Below are 20,161 nucleotides of genomic sequence, written 5' to 3'. Positions count from 1 at the left end.
ACCCAAATTGTTAGCGTCAATAAAATTAAAGATGAAAATAAAAATACTAATTCACTATTAGTATTGGGCAAATGGACAACACAAACAGTTGGTCACACTGAGGGCGACGGACCATATATAAACCCGCCCCCGGCGGTTCAATTGATCATTCTGAAATAGTCGCCTGCAGGATGAACAACTCATTCAGTGCTGTCAGAATTTCTAAGTATATATACAGTAAGCTCCCGCAGCTGCGCCTGCGGAGATTCAGTTTGAAAACTTCGGCATAGATCTATATATCATATTTTCTTTTTCGTGTTTTCTTCAAATGCTAAAATCGGTAATGAATCTGATGGAAATGCGCCCACAGCAGCCCCAGCGTTGACCTACCGGCCCGCCTGGCTTACGCCCCTTGCGCTCGCTGGCTGCTGCGAAGGGAGATACCGAGGTGCACAACAAGCAGATTACGGTAAAAAAAAAAACTTCCGAGTTGCGCAGGAACGCTTTTTGCACATAAAAAATCAATGTCCGAATTCCACAAGAAACCGATAACGGTAAAAAAAAAACATCCGAGTTGCTTGAAAACGTTTACTTGGTCAAAATAATTAGTTATTGTTTATCAAAATTTGTATATTATTATGCGGAATGCGCTGTAACGAACTGCTTTTTGACTTTCGCTCGCTACGTAAAACGTGCGGCTAGCTCAGCTGAATTTGTGTGTTCGTCCCACCAAATTTATTGTAGCGTGACCCCGAAACCAAGAAATACGCAGAAATGAGGTTAGAATTAGAATTATAAGATGGGTTTATTGATCGTAGATTTACAATGTGATGTTTGATTCTGTGGCTCTTCTGTCTGGCAACTATATCGCCCTTGTGCCTGCAGTCACCACTCTTCGCTTCACCCCGGAGTTCGGTCTGGACTTCATCGGCCTGGTCCTCGGCAGGTCCTCACTCACGTGTGGACCGACACCAGGTACCTTTCGCACAACATCCACTGCCAAGACTCCATCAACTTCGTCGATTTTGAGACTCGTAGACACACCCTACAACTTACCTTGTACCCTCGGGATCTCAGCTTGGCAGTCTCAGCTTATGTAGACGTGACCGTCGTTGGGCTTCTTGACTCGGCGATCTTCATTCCGGATCCTGTGCAATCAATCGTTTTATGGACTGACTACTCCAGATTCCCCTGCAGTTAAGTGTTGCGGAGTGGAATTCAATGTCACTTGCCCCTCCGTATTTTCACATAAATGCGATTTTGTCGGATAGCCACCAGGTCAGGTTTATTCAAGCCGGCTTCGCATTGCAGACTTGGTTCGACATGCCAACGCAGCCTCTTCTCTCAAGTCCCAACTTGATTGAACTTACTACGCTGTTGTGTTTAGTTACCCGCCTTATATGCGTACGGTAACATTTTTGCAAGATGTGGTTTGTTGTTTCGGAAGCGTCACATCCTGCCCGACATCCGTCTATCCAATTCGTGCCGTCCCCTCGTAGTATGAGACTTTGAGGGTAGGGCATTTATCCGCAACTTGTTTCCGTTCAAATATTCCTTTCCTGTTAGTAAACGCGTGGGCTGACTTACCCATCCATGTTGCTGGTGAAATTTACCAGCTTCACGGAGACCGATGCCATCAACAGACATGTACAATCTATTTGACCAGTACGATTCTATGGCCGAACGTGATAGCAGTTCCTCATTTCCCGCTAGTAATCTAACCCGGGCCAGCTGCATTTCGTCGTCCATGAAAGAGCTGGCCGCCTCGGATTGTTCGAGGTGGGGCCACTTAATACTGCCCAATCGTTTCAGACGTAGCATTGGAGCTATCCACCTTAATGATGGTATACCGAGTCCCCCAGAATTATGGGGGCGTAGAAGAAGAGGAGGATGCTGGCACATCCGCCGGAAGATCTAACCATTTCCGGATATAGAATCGTACCAAGTTGTCACATTTTTTTAGAACGCCTATCGTCACACTCCCAAGGGTCAGCTTGTGATAGAGTTGTGGGATAAGGACAGTCCTAAGGGCAAACAACTTCTGTTGAGGCTTCACGGGGGCCCGTGTCAATCTCAACAGCTTCGGACCGAAGTCTTCAGCTGGATTGTACCGGGCTCTCCCTTCCGCTGTGAGCCGGATACCTAAATATTTCCACTCGTCAGCGCGCTTCATCGAAGGACATTCTCGCGAGCCTATGCGAAAGCTGTGTTGCGTCACAACACTACACTTCTGCTTTGGCTGTCCCTTTATACTAACAGTGAAACACTTGCTAGCATTTAGGTTGAGTCCCACAGAAGACAAAAAGTCAACTGTATTGTCCAATAATTTTTGAAGGCCCATCGGAGTTTCCGCAAAAAGCACCAGATCATCAGCGAACGCTGCCGCGTTTATCATGGCCTTTCCGACTTTGGCACCTATGTCGTTGGTGGTCCGAGGACCACGTAGTCCCAGGTATATTTAAATCATCTAGAACTACCAACTGATCCATATCGGACAAAGAACTCGAAATTGACTTTGTCAGGTCCTGCTTTTCGCGCGGTGTAGTTGCCTGCTAGTCAACGTTATCCCAGGGAGGGATACAACCAAGAATATTTCCACGCAGCAGAAAAACAAAAAAAAAAAAGGGGTGTGTCCAGCCTACGCACGACAGAAGTGAAACTTCTTCATCACTACTCATTTTTATACACTTGCAGAGCAAAAGGGTATTATAATTTCAGTCAGAAGTTTGCAACGCAGTGAAGGAGACACCTCAGACCCCATAAAGTATATATATTCTTGATCAGCATCACGAGCAGAATCGGAATACGTCTGTACGTCTGTCCGTCTGTCCATCTGTCCGTCTGTTCGTTTCCGCGCAAACTAGTCTCTCAGTTTTAAAGCTATCTTGCTGAAACTTTCCCAAAAGGTGTGTAGTTATTGCACGCAGTATATAAGTCGGCACGGGCCGGATCGGCCGACTATAAAGGATAGCTCCCATACGAGGGAATGAAATGAAAAATTCTCACGCCGGTGTTTTTCGTCAGATCTACTTGAATTCTTCAAGATGGCGTTTTCTAACTGTTATTGAATTTCGGATTAAATTTGATCAAAATCGGATAACTCTATCATATAGCTGCCATAGGAGAGATCGAAAATTATATATAGAATTAATGGAAATAAATTGATAACATCGTTGTTTTTTATCCCATGATTTTTTGAATATCAAGTTTTTTAACAACGTTTATATTGAGAAAAAAGTTTCATAAAAATCGGTCATCTATATCTTATAGCTGCCATAGGAAAGATCGAAAAATTTATATCGAAATAATGGAAACAAATTTATAACATCGTTGTTTTTTTATCAGACAAGTATGATTTTTGGAATATAGAGTTTTCTTACGACTCTTGAATTACGAATTAAATTTGATCAAAATCGGACGACTATATCATATAGTCGTCATTTGAACAATAGTCGAAAATACGGAAAATGAATAGAAAAATCGTCATAGCTTCGATACTGTTTAGCCTTTTTGTATTTAGTTCGACATATTTGATGACTGCAAGGGTATATAAGCTTCGGCTTGCCGAAGCTAGCTTCCTTTCTTGTTAAAATTGAAATTCTGTAGGAAACCGAATAAAAGCCTTATTAGACGCTTCATTTTAGAGGTCTCGAAATGTGCTGGCGACTCTCAAAAGTTAACAAACCGATTGAGAAGAAGAAGAAGACAAATACATATCGATATGTGTTTTCATTTCTAGGTCAAATAAAATGGATAGAAATTATGGTGCCAATTAATATCTGTATGCAACCTGTTCGATTTGAATTCCTTTTGACATTCACACCTCTCACCCCTTTTTCAACTGCAACTTTGTGCGAGCGCGCTGAGAGCGAGAAAGGATAGAGGAGGATAGAGACATCGTTCGTCAGCGGTTAGAAAGGGATGGGGATCCTCGCTTTTTCGTGACGGCAATTTTCGTGACGGTAATTTTCGTGACGGTCATGAATCGGTTTTACTCCGTCCCCGAAAATCCATAACGCGCCTAAAGAAGTTTCACTTCAAAAAAAGAATTTTAAACTTGGACAACGGCTAATTTTTACACAATGGATTTTGGAACATCTCAACTGAACCACTCTGCTAAATTTGTAGCCCTTGGAGTCCCCCCCCCCAACACGAATGCCTACTCACAGAAATTCATTTTTCCCATTCGTTTTAATTCATTTCTTGTCCTTAAACACTAACATAATTACACCTACCCACGCTACCGAGGGACGATTACACGGAACATAAAATAATAAATTATAAATAAATAATAAATCAATAAATAAAGTATAAATAGTGAATAATAAATAAATATGGCGTGTATTACATGTTAATATAAAGATTTTAAATAAATAAATAGGTGTTATATGGTATTACTTTATTTTGAAAATGTTCACTTGGACTATTGAATTATTTTATTTATTTTTCACTTTATATTTGGGTTTGACTTTTACTTAAATCTAATTAATTTTTATAAATAAATAGATAAGTTCATAAAAACCTCGGGCCACCCAGTAATGAGTGGCCAATTTTCCTTTAAAAAAATTTGCCCTCTTGGGGTGCTGCTCCTCCTTCAACTTGTCCAAAACCAGCTCCAATATTTTTTCCGGGATTGACTCTAAATAACAATTTATTTATTTGAGCACTTTTTATTCAACTAACGCTTCATAAAAAAATCTTAGCAATTTTGGATAAAAGATTTTCCGGTTCAAGTCTCAGTTCACATTGGAATTTCTCGATTCGGGGAACCAAGTCCGGGGCTTCGGTGGTGCTTCTCCCTGGACTCACGTATAATAAATGATTTTGTTATCCGTGGACGGCCAGTAAACAACCATTGTTTACCTGTTTTTTTTGTTTTGTTTGGTTTGTTGAAATTCTTGTTTTTATTGCTAGTACGCACATAACAACTTTATAACTGATAGGTGCCTAAAATAGTCCTCAAGATCGGACAAGGAGGTATATAATAAAAATTAACCAGCTAGCGACAGACAGTTTTACGCATAAAAATTCTAACTTTAAGTTCAAAGGATTTTCTGTTAAAACCTCTTCTGACGTGAGGTTAGCGTCCACTGCAATAAGGACGCCCCCTCCCCGTCTAGAGGGACGGTCATGCCTATATATTGTGTACTTACCGTGAAAAACTTCGGAGCTAAAGATCTCCGGCTTTAACCAGGTTTCTGTGAACACAATAACTTGGGATGCAAACGAAAAGCTATCAAATTGTAGGTTGGCTTGCTACGCAAACCTCTTGTATTCTGATAGCTAATTAGGAAGTTAGTGGTTGGTTTTTTGGGGAAGGAGCTAAGGACGGCGCAGTTTTGTGGTCCCGGCCGGGGAGTTTTATTCCCATAGGGCCTTTCTTTTTATATTTGCTACGAACTCCTTAGCCACCATTTTTGCGGGCGAAAAATCGCTCGAGCATATGGTGTTAAAAAGTTCGTCAGAAGCACTTATCTTGAAAGATGAAGTGTTCCTAGCATATGAAAGTTAAATTTTTTTTTTTATCGGCATTTATTTTGTCTTTGATGTAAGACGAGACATCAAATGATGTGAGGTCAGGGTGCAGCCGAGAAACAAATATTTGTCTCATTTGTGGAACCACTGTGAGGGGTTTGGCTACTGCAGGCTGTGGGCCTGTGGTGACAATTTGGGCCGGTAGTCCGGTCTCAGAAACCTCTTGTGGGGGTATATTTGGCTGGTTAGGTGGAATTACAGTTTGAAAACCACCTTCAGACAAATCAGAACTTTTTATAGGCATTGGTCTCATACACTCCACTGTGGATTGATCGGGTTCCTAATCTTTTTTAGCTGCCGATCTTAGCAACATTTGAGGGTTTGCCTTCTCACCGTTACATAGAAATTGTCTATTTTAATTTTAACAGGTTGAAGCATTTCAATATCTTTTTTCACCAAAGACACTTCTTCGTTTATTAATTTCGTGATTTCTTTTTGCCTAATTGGGCGGCAGTATCTTGTAGATGAAGGTGCTGGATTTTGCCAAACTATGATTTTTTACCTCCATCAACATTATAATTCTTTTGAATTGGCTCCATGCAAGTGCTAAATAGGTTTTCATCAATACAGTCTGATGATGAAAATTTCTGTTTATACTTTTTTTGCTGCGCTCCATCACAACCCCATTTTATTAACAACGATAGCTCCTTTCCACCCATTTTCAGAAGTTTTATGTTCAACCAATGATTGAATGTTACAGATAGATAGGTTTTTATCGGTTTTATTAATCCTTTGACGTACTGTGTCATATTGATGAACTGATAAATTAGCATCTTGAATCATACTCAACACTTCTTCAGTAGGTATAGAAGATTCAAAATTTTTATTTGGGTTCCTTTACTTGGAAAATTCAATGTCAATTCCTTAACGATTGCAGCAAAGTTGCGTTTACCTTTCTGGGTTGCAACTGCAATTTCATGAGGGATAGTAGAATCAATAAGATCTTGTACCTTTCTTCTTTTGTTGTGTTCGCAGCCATCCTCAAATTATTTTTGTGGTCTCCCAGGGTTAGATGAAATAGGAATTTAATATACAATACCGTGTATGGTTAATTCAATTTATTTTTTAAGAGCCTTCAGAAAATTCAACTAAAGGATGATATTTCCAAAAATAATCACAAACCGTATCCAAACGCTTGTTCTTATCACTTGCAATCCAAATATCATAATTTTGTTTTTCGTTAGCTCGGTAGACATTTTGAAAAAAAAAAAGTATGGGTGCTGCAAAAATAGGCACAATGGGCGATACCGAGTTGAGCAGAAAGCCGATTACGGTAAAAAAAAAAATTCCGAGTTGAGCAGAAACGATTTTTGCACATAAAAAAAAACGTCCGAGTTGAGCAGAAAATCGATTACGGTAAAAAAAAAACAAAAAAAACCTCCGAGTTGCGCATGAACGCCTTTTCCTCATAAAAAATCAATGTCCGAGATGCCACAAAATCATTATTAATTAAATAATTTAATTTTTCTGAAAAAAGGTTATTTTTTCAGTTCTCAGTTTAGTTTTTTTTTTTTGAAAAAATACTTAATAATCATATAGCATATGTATCAATGAAAAAGTGCGCGCGCACTTATGCATTGATACATATGCTACAATATATGATTATTAAGTAATATGTAATTATTTGCAAATAAATGAATAATAAATAAAAAATATATGAATAAATAAAGATTTTGACGCATCTCTGGCATTGAGCAAAAAAAGCGTTTTTGCTTAACTCGGATGTTCATTTTTTATGTGCAAAAATCGTTTCTGCTCAACTCGGACAATTTTTTGCAATTTTCTGCTCAACTCGGTTAGCCCCGTATGCAATGCTCTGACAGATACAACATCGACCATGAGATGCTATATATGTGGGCAAACTTCCAAAGATTTTAATAAATTAAAAAAATGAAACGTTACTGAAGGAGCGCTGAAGTTTGGACTCTCTGTCGTGCACGCGAGAATTCGATTTTTTGAATTACTTTTGCACTTGGCATATAAAATACCCCTACAGAAGTGGCAAGCTCGGACGCTTGAAGAAAAGAAAGTTTTGAAAGAAACAAAAGAAAGTATTCAAAAAATGTTTAGAGTAGAGATGGGCCTTATTGTTGACATACCCAAAGCTGGCTATGGCAACAGTAATGACGGCAACACATCCAGAAGGTTTTTCGAAAACCCAGAATGCTCTTCACGAATAACAGGAGTCACCGTAGAATTAATAAAGATGTTCCAAGTTATGCTTGAGATTGTATCATGTGGACACGAGATGGATCCGAATAAATTTGATAACTATGCATAAAAGACTGCTCGATTGTACGTTGATCTGTATGGTTGGCATCCAATGTCGCCTACAGTTCACAAGATCTTGATGCATGGTGCTCAAATAATATCAGAAGCCATTGTACGATCGGACAGCTATCAGATGAAGCCGCTGAAACAGGAAATAAACATTTTAGGAAATATCGTGTGGACTATGCCATGAAATTTTCTAGAATAGACTGCAATAGAGATATATTAAATTGGTTATTGCTAACATCGGACGCGTTGATCGGTTCCAGTACGAAGAAGAAAATCAAACCTCTTTCCAAGGAGGCAATGTCTATTTTAATGGAAAGGTCCACGAGTTATTATAGCACCGACTCTGATCAGGATAATGATTCTGATTGACTGAATTTCATAAAAATTTCTTTAAATTTTTTATTTTTTTCTTCAAATTTTTCCCATATTTTTTTTTACATGAAATTATGATTTAGTATTGGCTTGCATTTCATAAAGAATAAACAAATGCTAATAAATAATTTCGTCCGGATTTTTGTTTCAAATATGTGCGTCGGTGTAAATAAAGTTGGGATTACGATAGGAGAGTTTGAGGGAGTGGAATAGTTGCTGAAGTACAAATGGGGGGTTGTGTTTTTATTGTATTTTGAAAGGGAGGTGTTCGTGGCTTTGATGACATTTAGCAAGTTTAATTTTTTGGAGGTTTTACTACTTGTTGGAAGGTAAGGGATGGAATGGGATTTGCATATTTTTATTATTTCGCCTATGGTACTGGCGTATCTGAAGGTCATTTTTGAAATTTTAATAAGGGTTTTTAGTGGGGTGTTTTTGGTTTGGAGAAAGTTTTTGGAGAGTTTACCAGTTAGAAAGTCTCTTTTGTGCTCTATGTTGATTTCGGCTTCGGCTAGAAGGTTATTTATGGGTGTGGAGCGATTTGCTCCCAGTGCTGATCTTATTGCTGAGTTAAGTGAGATTTTTAACTGATTAAGCTGGGATTTGGGTGCACGTCCATATACGGGAAGGCAGAAGTCTATTTTTGAGACAATAATTGATTTAACATCAATTGGTAGAAATAAAAAAATATTAAGATAACCATAATGTATGGTGTTGAAATCTTTGCGAATTGTGATTTAGTTAGTCTCCGTAAAGTCAATGTTTGCTTGAAGTTGCTGCTTGCTTGCTGAGGTTGTATGATCATGTCTCGACACTAGCATGTAATATATCGGGATTAAGTATAAAAGACTATCAGGCAGGCTCCGGTTTTCACTTTATTTCTCGTTTTCGGTTTTGGGCGAAAACGTACGTTTTCGTTTTAGGTGCTACGGTTTTCACAAACTTTTTGTCATCGTTCCGTTATCGGAACGGTTTATTTTTTCATCGTTTCTCATTGTTCAAACAACTGAAATTAATAATATTTATCTATAAAAGCTTATTTAACTTTTCTCTACAAATATTTTAGCTTCGTTTTCACTTTATAAGAATTTTTAAGTGGTTGTTTTGTTCCACTACAAGTACGGCAGCATTGACGATAACTTTTGGCAATAGATTTATCGGCCCCTCAGCAAAACGAAAGTTGTTGTTCCCGACGGCAAATATTTTATGTATGAAATCAAGATGGGTTCAGAAAATAATTATTTAAAAAATAAATACGAATTAGATTGACCTACTGATGATGTGAAATGAACATCAATAGACCAAGGAGTCAACTATTTTTTTCCTTTTGCAATTAAGAACCGATTTGATGTAGAAAAAGGCATTTACTTTTCATTTCGACAAAAAAACTTGCTCGTTTTTGAAAACGAAAAAATGTTGTGAAAGTGAAAACGGGAGCACCAATTCTCGTTTTCAAAAACGAAAACGAGAGAATCTTGTGAAAGTGAAAACCGCAGCCTGCCTGTATATGAACTTTAGAACTTTAATATTACTGCACAAGATTATTTATTCAAAAGAACCAGCGTACCTGTACAGAAAACTTCAGTTTACGCCTTCAGAACGAATGAAAAACATGATAGTTAAAAGGCACAGAACATTGACCTCAGAAAGGCAATTCTTTATTCACGCTATTCGCATATGGAATCAATTACCCTCTTCAATAAAACTGATTGGAAATGATATGCTCTTCAAAATATGATATGCTACCAAAATACAGCATAATGAAACGAAAATTAAAAATGAAAATAAAATAAAAATGAAAATAAGATTAAAAATAAAAAAGTAAATAAAAACTAAAATTACTTCAACTATTAGATCTTAAATTCAAGCAAAGCCTTTTTAAATGTTAAATGTCTAAATGATAGTTTTAAGTTACCCTAAGCATACATATATGTTAATTAAAAGTTATTTTAATTCACATTTAAAAACCACCTGTGTTCAGGCCGCGGATCTGGCCTCTCCCGCTCTCCCGTTCTCCCTGAGCTTCTCCCCACACCGCACTCTCCCTCTCCCGGAGCTTTGAGCGTGTCGTGCTCGGCCGTCCAGGCTCTCCACTCCCCGAGCGCAAGAAGCCTCCGCTGTGCCTCCAAGCGCCTAGCTTTGATAAGCTTAATGTAGTTCAAAAACGTCAGCGATTAAATAAACGCCCGGCCAGTCCGCGCCACTTATCGAACCTTCCAAGTCTTTTTACTTTTCCGCGATCGCCGAGTGTCTTTTTCTCGCCCCCACAGCTCACCACCGCCAGCCGTCGCTGCCCTCCAAGTTTGCTGCCTTCATTTTGGACGCCCCGCTCCTTAATTTTTTGGTCCTTCGAGCCGGATTGACCCAGCGACCCAAGGAGTTGTTTCAAGTTGCTCAAGATAAGTACGAAGATCGTTATTAATTTGCCGCTCTGCAGTCAGCCACTCGAAAACACTGTTTCGTTTGACTTTCTGCATGATTTTTTCTACAATCCAAGTCAGATTAAATCCGAAAACGGTAATTAATAAGATCTCTTCCATTTTCCGTTTTTTCTTTGATCGTGCCGCCATATTCTTCCAATTCCTCTTTGTACAAAATTTCTAAGTACATTTGGCCCGAACATCAAAGTAAAACCGTACACATACATAAAAGTATACATCAAAAGAGCAAAAATTCCAAATAAAAATTAAAAAGTGAAAATTTCAAACTTTAATAAGAAGTGAAAATTCCAAACTTTAACGAAAAGTGTAAAGTGTGCAAAATATTCAAGTTAAAAGTTTCAACTTAAATCATCTCGCAAACAACAACAAACTGATAAAAACAACAATAACAAACTGATAAAAACAACAAAAACAACAACAAAAGCAGTTAAAACAAGTAAAAACAACAACTACAAGAAGAAGAAGAAACAGCTAAAAACAACAACAACTACAAGAAGAAACAACTACATGAAGAAACAACTACAAATCGTCAATCCGGAAATGATGAAGGACTCAAGGATTTTAATGGTAACCTACCAAAACCTCTCTTAACAAAGACAAGGATGGAATCGGATGTGCGCTACCCTATTCAACGCGCTCAACGTAAAAAAACCAGCTTTGGAATGGCCCTCACTCTTGAACTTGAAGAGTATATGCTGTACTTACCGGAAGGATACTCACTTTAGATGATTCAACCATTGAATATATAAAGTGTAAACATATAATAATATATGTATGTGATAAATAGTAGTAATTGTGAACATACTGTTAAGTGATGCAATGTATATTAGTGCGTACTTTATATTTAATATATTTAAGACAACTGATATAGATAAGAATGTGAACTCGATTGTCGATACAAAACAAATGTGATTGATTTTGAAAAGAAGAAGACAAGAGCACACAAAATAAAAGAGCAAAATTACAATATTTAAAATAAAGGAACATCATTTACAATTCAGGCGTGGGGTGATTGCCCACAGCTTTCTCGTCTAATCCCCATGTTGTATTGCGAAATATTGAAGCAATCAAAGGAAGAATTACTACAGCTATTGAGAGCCAACGAGGTGCATTTTGACGCCAACGCTTCCATACACCAATTGCGCATTGCGGCAAACACTTTGTTCAAGATGAGCAACAAACAGGAGTCTGGCCAGGATGACGAAGATGATCAGGCAGCTGCAGACGACATCGTGTGGAAAGACCACGCTGCGGGAGGCGATGCCGATTTACAAAACCAGATAGTCCATGCAGAATCTCTTGCGCAGCATGTGGCCCAGATTGGACTGGATGATCGCACGTTTCGAGAGGATCTGGCCGATGTTTGTCAAGGAGTAGCAGGACTTCAAACAACGCTACGCAACATGAAACAGAATTGCATACTGACGCTACTTTGTCGTTTTAGGGTTTATTTAGAACAGATGCCTTTTAAGATTGTGACGGATTGTCATTCTTTAGTACAAACATTAAGTAAAAAGTCTATCATCGTTAGAATTAGAGAACTACGATTATAAAATTAACCACCGTCCTGGAGAAAGTATGCCGCATGTTGATGCCCTATGTAGGCAAACGGAATTGTTAAGCAATAAGGTAGAAAGGGTAATGGAAGAACCGTGTGTAGTTCCAGAACCATCGGAATCGTCAGAACCGTCAGAATCGTCAGGAAAGTCAAAATTAGTAAACTCGTCAGAGTTGTTAGAAAAGTCAGAATTACTAGAATTGTCAGAAAAGTCTGAATTGGTAGAATCGTCAGAGTCGACTAGAGTAGTAGAGTTGAAGGCTTTAGAAAATGCAAGGCTTGTGGAGTTCGCAAATTTAGCAAAATTACAAAAGGAAGTGGAATTGGTTAATTTAGTTGGCACGGTGGGAGTTATGCCAAATGATATAGACTTTATATTACAAACTGAGCAAATGAGGGATGAAGTTATAAGTAAAATTTGGGTGACCGTTAGGATGCACACAGGTGTCATAATGACCTCATTAGCATAAAAAGGTCACATAATTAAGTTAGAAAGGGGTGTGAGGTGTGAGGATCACCCAAAAGAACTAGTGAAAGTGGGTGGGGTGTTTTGTCATGTCTTGTCTTGTCTTGTTTTTTTCTCACCCCAAAGGTGTGTGTGTGAGGGGTGTTTTGTAATGCGTACGAATTTGTAAAACGATATTTAGGTTGAGTAGTAGGAGAAGGAGGGGGAAGTTGTTTTATTATGCGTGTCCGTATCTTCACTATAAAAATCCAAACACTTTACAGTTTAAGTAAAGTTGTACTAACTTGTGAAATACCCAAATTTGAGTTGTGTGTGTGTGAATAAACTGAAATCAATTTGTGTAAACTAATTAAAAAAGAAAATAAAATACTTTACAGTTAAAGTAAATGTCCGCGCCAAGACGGGACACTTCTTTATGGCAGTGTAACAATTAACAGACCAGAGAGCAGTTCTCTCCAGATGATCTCTCATCTCGCTCTCTTGGTCTGCTAATTGTCTCCACACCGCTTTGCCGCCCTCTCCTGGAGTTACATCCAACCAGTGTAAAAACTAACCTACCTCAATAAAGTGCCAAAGTGCATATTTCCGAACCACCGTCTTTTTTATTTTCCGCGACGCGAAAAATATTCTTTTCTATTTCCGAGTGCTATCTAATCCCGAAGGAAGACACCGCCCCCGACTAGTCATTTGATCCATCGACCGGATAATTTTGCATCACCAGCGACCACACCGGCGGAGTTTTCAAGTTCAAGATACATAAGTACGAATTTTCATACATATATATATGCGATCGCCATATTGCCTTCGCATATGTAATTTCCAAGTCCGATATATTATATATATGTACATGCGTATGCACACTCCAGTGCATACTTAATTCCAAAAAAAAACATATATATATATAAACGATCGCCGTATTGAGGCTTCGTTTAATTTCCAATTTCCTACGGCAATTATTCCAATTGCATAATTACTTACATATATATGTATGCACACTCCGGTGCATACATCATTTCATACATATATATACATAAGATCGCCATATTGCGACTTTGTATAAATTCCAATTGTATAAATTCCAATACAGTCCACATCTCAAACATTAATTAAAAACATTAATAAAACACTTACAAGAAATTAAAATCCACCAAATTAAAATTGCATAAATTTAAAATAATTAATATAGTACTACATACACATATATAATTTCCATCAATATATATACATATATGCATCCAGTTTTTAGTACCTATATTATAACATCCAATATCAACATATATACATCTCTTCCAGCAAGTGAAAAGTGCAAAGAGAATAAAAAAAAATAAATCATAAATAAAAGTTATTTTGTGTGGGCAAATATTTGGACTGGACCGGAAGACACCGCCCCCCGACTAGTCAGTAAAGAATAATAAAGTGAAAAGAAGAAGTGAAAAAAATAACAATACAAAACAATACTTAAAAACAAAACAAAACAAAATGAATAAGTATTGTGAAAAGTGCAACATTACCCTATCGGGTAACATTTCGTGGAGTCACCATCTGCGGACGGAGCAACACAAAAGAAACGTTATCGAGGCAGTGGATTCGAAAATTAAAAAAATCAGTTCTGGATTCCAAGGAAGGATTATTCAGCACTTGTATGAAAATGCCCATAATGACGTGATTTATCCAACAAAATTTATGGAGGAAGCAGGAGAAGCTTTTCTCCCTCACTTATATCCATTGTTGGAGAGTTATGCATCGGTGAAAATATACTTTGAACTGTTTGGAAAATACGCACTATTGAAGGAAGAAAAGGAATGTGAAGAAATAAAGTCATTTCAAAGTAAAATGACAATAATCACCGCCTACTCCAATATAGAAACCGAATATAAGGAGCACATGGATAAAACTTTGGTGAGGATGGAGGAATTCCAAAAAAGGTATAGTGGATGGACATTGGTTCACCTCATACGTTTAGAAATGAATATTAATCAATATTCGCCCTTAAGAGGATCTTCATATATAAAATTACCCACTTCTTTGGAAAATAAAAAAGCAATAATAAATGTTAAAAACCTGAGTGATGAATGTTTTAAGTGGAGCTTAATCGCTGCATTAAGCAATCTGAATAAAAATGCAAACAGGTGCACAAGTTACTAAGTGAATATAAATGATGATCTCATTCAAGTCAATGGGATCATATTAAATTTCAGTGGATTGGAATTTCCACTTAAACCTTCAGACATAAATAAATTTATGCAAATAAATAAAGACATTAATATAACACTTTTCGGATTCGACGATGGAGCTATTTTTGGACCCATATTCTATTCCCCTGAAGTGAGGAAAAATTCGATAAATATGTTGCTACTGGAGGAAGGATGCAAAGCACATTATACATGGATAAAAAATCTATCAAAGTAAGTAGTTTTATTATATCATTATTATGTATTTTGTATTATTAATTTTTTTATTTGTGTTTTTGTTTTAAATTTGATAAAATGTATATGTTTTCATATTTTAAAAAAATTTGTTTTCTTTGTTTATCTTTTATTTTAGTTTGGTTTCCTCTCAAGTTTCGAGAGATAAATCAAAGAAATGGTTCTGCCAAATTTGCTTAAATTATTCCTTGAGTGAGGATGCTGCCAACCGACACTCTGAAGTGTGTGGTAAAAAAAAGTCTCACGTCTACCAAACCCGAGGGATGCAGTTTTAAAATATGTAAATTTTCAAAAGGAAGTGATGATACCATTCACAGTTTACGCTGATTTTGAATGCATCCTTTAACCTATTAATAAAAACGAAACAATAAATTTAAATATAATAAATATTCATAAGCCTATTTCATATGCATACTATATAAAGTCTGCACATGATAATAGTTTAGATAAGTTTGTTTTAGAAACTAAATTAAACTCAGGAATGAATTTTATCACATCTCTTATAGAAAATTTAACAGTTATATATGAGAATCATATTTCTAAAAATGTACCAATACAAATGTCTAATGTTGAAGAAGAAGATTTTAAAAAATCTATTAATTGTCACATATGTAACACTCTTCTTTTATTAGATAGAGTTAGGGATCATTGCCACTTCACAGGAAAATTTAGGGGTTATAAAGTTCCAAAATTTATTCCTGTTTTCTTCCACAATTTCACCAGGTATGATTGCCATTTATTTGTAAAAGATTTGGCTCTCATACCTGGTGAAATAAAGGTAATTCCATTAAATAAGGAACAGTATACATATTTCAATTTTAAAAATTATAACTTTAAGTAATGGTGAAAACTTTGAAATCCGTTTTCTAGATTCGTTTCGATTTATGCCTTCTGCATTAGACAAATTAGCTTCAAACCTGAATAGTGATCAAATGCATATTACAAGATCATTTTTCCCAAATGAAAATCAGTTTAACCTTATGCGAAGAAAGGGTGTATTTCCTTATGAATATTTAGATTCAGTTGAGAAATTAAAAGAAAGTAAATTACCTCCTAGAGAAGCTTTCTATAGTTCCTTAACTGAAAGTGAATGTTCAATTGAAAATTATACTCATGCGCAAGAGGTATGGAATGAGTTTTCATGTGAGAATCTAAAAGATTATTTAGAGTTGTATTTGAAAACAGATGTTTTGTTAATGTCTGATGTCTTTGAAAACTTCCGAAGACTTTGCATTAAAATTTATTCACTTGATCCAGCGCATTTTTTCACAACACCAGGTTTATCATGGGAAGCTATGTTGAAATGTACTAAAATTGAATTAGATTTATTAACTGATATAGATCAGTATAAATTTATTCAAAGTGGTATTCGAGGTGGCTTAGTACAATGTACATGTAGATATGCTAAAGCAAATAATAAATATGTTGAGAATTTTGATAGTACTCAAAAATCATCATATTTAATTTATTTGGATGCAAATAATTTATATGGTTGAGCTGTGTCACAATCTTTACCATAGGTTTTGAATGGGTTTCAGGATGGTTTCAGAATGGGTTTAGAAAATGGCCTAATTCTAACAAAAATCCATAGAGGTCTTCGTTTCTTTCAGAAGCCTTGGTTTAAAGCATATATTGATTTAAATACATTCCATAGAACTAATGCAAAAAATACATTTAAAAAAGATTTTATTAAACTTTTAAATAATGCTGTCTATGGAAAAACCATGGAAAATGTGGATAAACGAGTGGATGTAAAGTTAATAACAGAATGGGAAAGTGCTTCACCATCAGGCTCTTCTGGTCCTAAAAGGCATTGTGCTAGATCTCTTATTTCAAAGTCCAACTTCCATAGCGTAAAACAGTTTTCAGAAAATTTCTTTGCATTTCAAATTAAAAGGTTAAGTGTGTTATACAATAAACCTTTATATATAGGTTTTGCTGTATTAGATTTATCAATATGGAAAATGTATGATTTTCATTATAATTAAATAAAACCTAAATACAATGAAAATGTGCAACTAAATTAGATGGATACAGATTCTTTTATATACACTATTAATACTGAAGATTTTTATAAAGATATTCAGAATGATATTGAGATGAAGTTTGATACATCAGATTATTTTGATGAATTACTTAATCTCTATAATTTCCCTAAAGCTAATAAAAAGAGGTTGGGATTTTTTAAAGATGAACTCAGTGGCAGACCGATGACTGATTTTGTTGGTTTAAGATCAAAAATGTATGCCTTAAGTCATCTAATATTAATGACATCTCTGAAAAAACAGTGAAAAAATCAAAGGTAGTTAAAAGAAGTGCTTGTTTTCGGAAGAGGAAGTGGTAGGATCTATGTCAATGATTAGATCTAAAAATCATCTTTTATCAACAGTTAAATGTAAAAAAGTTGTTCTCAGTCACAAAGATACAAAGCTCGTTATACAAAACAATAAAATTAATACATTACAATATGGACATTGTAAAGTGTGAAGAAACATGTAAAGATAAGAATTCGAATGGAAATGATTATGTGCTTGTGTGTTGAGTAGGTTCAGAGAACTCTAAATTTTGAATAGAACTTGAACCCTAAAGATTCTAAAACAAAAAGATGATTGTATAGTTACGCACTGTGTAGACTTTTTTAATATTAGCAGATAGTTGGATTCACAAAAACAACAACAATAACTTGAAGCAAAGAACAATTAAAATGTACACATTGACGTCAATGCGTGAAATAAACTCATGTATATATATTTATATATATATGCATTTACCAATCTGGAGGTTATAAAGGGAAAGCATTTCAAAAAGTATTCAGTTTTCGTCTATTCGTTCACGAAAGTCAATTTCGGTTCGTTTATTCGTTTGTGCGTGCCTTCGTTCGATTATTAAAAAACAAAAATGTCGTTTTTAATAATATTTTTTTTAATTTCACTAATGAATCCGCTTGTGAAAATGTTACCGGTGCCCAGTGAAATGACGATTATTGAGAACCCCTCTAAATCGAATAATTCAATTGGATTATTCATTAATATGCCAAAATTAAAAAAATAATAAAAATTGATTTCAAATTCGAGATCTTGGAAGATAGCCATATTTTTATTGATCTTTTAAACAAGACTAGTGATGATAGTGAAAAAAATTTAAAAAAGTGAACTTGATACGCAAATAATTAATACTAATAATAATAGTATTAATGTAAACCCATCAACTGCAAGCACAGTTGAAGAAACAATTAAAACAACAACAACACCTACAACATCAATATCAAACCCACCTACTTTGATAAGTAGGTTTCTGGTGGAGGAGGAAGAAGAATCAAGTACAGCAGCATCTACAACAACAACTACATCTGCAACTACAACAACATCTACAACAACAACATCTGCAACATCAAAATATCTGCAACAACAACATCAAACACACCCAATCTTTTTGATTTTAATAGGAAAGATACAACTGTTGAGAATATAGAAAATAAAACCATAGAATCTAAAAAATCACCAAAAATTTTTATGGGTATCAATGATAGTGAGGCAGATTTGTAAATCGTAAGTCGAGCACCTAAAATTAGTAATACCTCTCAAGAAATAGTTTTGGGGATCAATGATAGTGATACCGAATTTGAAAGTGCAACACGAGTTCCGATAAAAAGGAACACAACACAAAAATTAAAAAAAACACTGAAAACATGCATAACTCTCAAATAGAATTTACAAAGAGAGGAATAATACAGAATTTTAAAAACCAATTAATTGAGAATGAAAGGAAAATAGGGGGCACCTGGATTTAGGAAGAAGGGGGTTAAATAGATTCTTCACCGTAACATATAAAAGTGCTACGGTAGGTGTTAAATGTCACTACAATAATATATAAGGAAGATCGCATGTTAAACGTAGTGCAAATAAATCTAAACGTAGGAATACAAAACATTTATCTCCTCGCCACCACCAACGAAAATCTAAGCGAAATATTAATACCCCCCTAGCAACATTAAGGATAAATTGCTTTGAATTTGCTGAAGTTTTAACACATTCAGTAATACATGCAGAGAGAGAGAAAGATAGGAAAGTATATGAAAGAATTCCGAAAGATGCCGATCTTCTTTCCATACAAGAGAGTAAACGGGAAGAGATAGGAGATGAAGAACCAGGATATCTTAGCGATGCCCCACAAATAAATGAAATAGGTATCGAAGCAGCAGAAAAAATTTATGGAATATATTTGAGAAAGAGAAATTTAGCATCTCAAATGCTAATTGAATATTTAAATAAAAAGAAAGTTAAATTCTAATTAATGACATTAATGACTTCAAAATAACTAATAGTGACAATATAATCTGATTGAGTAGGGAAAAATGTTTGTTTTTGCAGAATATAAATAAAGAAGTTAATAATACTATTTCAAGTGGAGTACAAAAAGGTGAGTTGAATATATTTAAAATAATATTTTTATAAAATAAAATATTTTATTTTCAGAATTTCAAAACATTAATAAAGAAGTTGAAAATACTATTTCAGATAAATCACAAAAAGGTGAGTTGAATATATATAGAATAATATTTTTATATAATAAAATATTTTTATTTTCAGAATTTCAAAACATTTTTATGTTAAATCCTTAAAAAGGGATAACATAAATAAAACAATTATACAACAAGACTATCTATCTGTGGCCAAACACCTTGAGAACGGAAAAATAAGTTACTACACCAGTAGTAATTAAAGAAATCGAAGCAACAGTCCATATATATGAGATCATAGCTGGACTTTAAGAAAAGGGCTTTAATGTCAAACAGACTAGGAATATATTAAATAAAACAAAGTTCCGCAGCCAATGTACAAGGTAGAGTGGAGCCGGAAACTATGAAAATAGAAAAAACAATGAAGTTCTCCCAATATATAAACTTTAATATCTGCTGCACCGTTGGATCACCGTTGATGAGCCCCACAAGCGAAATGGACCTGTGCAATGTATGAATTGTCAGGAATACGGTCATACGAAGACTTACTGCGCTCTACGTGCAGTCTCCGTTGCCTGGTCCATGGTACAATTATACAAGGTAGTCTCGTCGGCAAAAGCACTCCGTTATTCATTACTCACAACA

General features: G+C 35.6%; 1 protein-coding gene across 1 annotated transcript in view; it reads right to left on the bottom strand.

Annotated features, from left to right (window-relative positions):
- LOC108101622 overlaps window positions 1–20,161 on the bottom strand; it is a 50,424-nt gene that overhangs the window by 29,546 nt on the left and 717 nt on the right. The gene's annotated exons all lie outside the window — the stretch shown is intronic.

This window comes from Drosophila ficusphila, unplaced genomic scaffold, assembly GCF_018152265.1.
Source record: "Drosophila ficusphila isolate 14025-0441.05 unplaced genomic scaffold, ASM1815226v1 contig_197, whole genome shotgun sequence".
Classification (NCBI taxonomy): Eukaryota; Metazoa; Arthropoda; class Insecta; order Diptera; family Drosophilidae; genus Drosophila; species Drosophila ficusphila.
This window is presented reverse-complemented; position numbering and strand designations above follow the sequence as displayed.